We start from the raw sequence: 2,058 nt of genomic DNA, 5'->3' as shown, positions 1-2,058 counted from the left end.
TCTAGTTTCTTACTTTTAGTTATGCTTGCATTGGTTTTGTTTGTGCAAAACTTTTAAAATTGTATACAATCAAAATGATCTATTTTGCATTTTGTAAGACTCTCTATATCTTGTTTGGTTCTAAATTCTTGCTTTGATCACCGACCTGACAGGAAAACTATTCCATGTTCTACAATTAGCTTATGATATTAAATTTTATGTGTAAATTATGTTTCCATTTTGACCTTATCTTGGTATACAGTGTGAGATGTTGGTCTGTGCTTAATTTCTGCTTTCCAGTTTTCCAAGCAGTTTTTCTCAAATAATGAGTTTATCTCCAAAAGCTTGGATGTTCATTTTTATCATTTTTAGATTACTATGGTCATTTGCTACAATGTTTTGAGTACCTAATCTATTCAGTTGATCCACCATTCCATGTCTAAGCTAGTGCCAGATTGTTTTTGATAATTATTGCTTTCTAATATAGTTTGAAATATGGTATAGCTAGACTCCTAAAAGTGTCTTATAATATTTACAATTCTTTCAAAAGGAATTTGTCTTTCTTTTTCTTGCTGATGTTATTTGTTGATAACATGTAGAAATTCTGGTGACTTGTGTGGGTTTATTTTGGCTTTTTGGTTTTGTTTTGTTTTTTTTCATGGAATGTGGTGGCTTTATTTATGGTACACAATACAGGACTCTAGGCTTCTCCCCCCTACTGCAGGGATGCTTTGGGACAAGGATATAAATGGGACATGGGATCCTCAGTATAGGAATATAGGTTAGGAATATAGGCTTCCCAGTGGTGGAACTCCTTTTTTTGGCTGGGGATGAAGATCTATGGCTTTCTACTTTACTCTTTGAAGGCCATGTAGACCATGGGATCTAATACATAGTTGCTGTAATCATACTCATTGTCATTCCAAGAAATGAGCTTGACAAAAAAAAGACATGAAGGAAATACCAGTGCCACCATCCATGGTAGAAGAGTGGTTGTTGCTGGTAAAGTCACAGGATATAAACTGGTCCTCTGAGTAGCCCAAGATGACCTTCAATGTCCCTCTGATGCCTGCTTCATCACTTTCTTGATATCATCATATTTGGTAGATGTCTTCAGGCAGCAAGTCAGATCCACAACAGATATATTAGGAGTAGGAGTTCAGAAGACCATGCCTGTGAGCTTCCCATTCAGCTCAGATATGACCTTGCCTCCAGCCTTAGCTGCACCAGGGGAAGTAGAGATGATGTTTTGGGCATCATCACTCCCATCACACCACAGCTTCCCAGAGGAGTCATCTACAGTCTTTTGGGTAACAGTAATGGCATGGACTGTAGTCATGAGTCCTTCCACAATGTCAAAGTTGTCATGAATGACCTTGGCCAAGGTCTGTAGTGCAGGAAGCATTGCTGACAATTTTAAGGTAATTATCATATTTCTCATGGTTCACTCCCATCATGAACATAGGGGCATCAACAGAAGGGGCAGATATGATGACCCTCTTGGTTCCACCTTTCAAGTGAGCCCCAGCCTGTTCCATGGTGGTAAATACTCCAGTGGATTCTACAACATACTCAACTGCAGCATCTCCCCATTTGATACTGGTGAGATCCTGCTCCTGGAAGATGGTAATAGCTTTTCCGTTGATCACCAGTTTCCCATTTGCAGCCTTGACAGTGCCCTTGAATTTACCATGAGTGGAATCATATTGAAACATATAAGCCATGTAGTTGAGGTCAATGAAGGGGTCATTGATGGCCACCATATCTACTCCACTCAAGTAGAATGTAGTCCTGATCATCAGATGCCCAATGTGGCCAAATGCATTTGCTTTGACCTTCACCATCTTGTTTCAGGAATGTGACTGAAGCAACAGATTCTGGCATTGAACTTGGAAGAAAAGCCAAACTGTGGGTCTGTATTGTATCCTGGAACTTTGCTGAAGTAATTATTTATTTCCATTAGATTCCCAGCTGGTTTTCTAAGTAAATCATCATATCACCTATCATTCATGACAACTTTAGCTTTTCATTACCTGTTCTAATTCATTGAATTTTATCTTATTTCTATAAGCTAGCATT

General features: G+C 38.6%; 1 pseudogene; it reads right to left on the bottom strand.

The window, feature by feature from the left end:
- Nucleotides 1-832: 832 nt before the first annotated feature.
- Nucleotides 833-1,823, bottom strand: LOC140523161 (glyceraldehyde-3-phosphate dehydrogenase pseudogene; annotated as a pseudogene).
- Between the last annotated feature and the right edge of the window lie 235 nt (nt 1,824-2,058).

This window comes from Notamacropus eugenii, chromosome 2 (assembly GCF_028372415.1).
Source record: "Notamacropus eugenii isolate mMacEug1 chromosome 2, mMacEug1.pri_v2, whole genome shotgun sequence".
Lineage (NCBI taxonomy): Eukaryota > Metazoa > Chordata > Mammalia > Diprotodontia > Macropodidae > Notamacropus > Notamacropus eugenii.
This window is presented reverse-complemented; position numbering and strand designations above follow the sequence as displayed.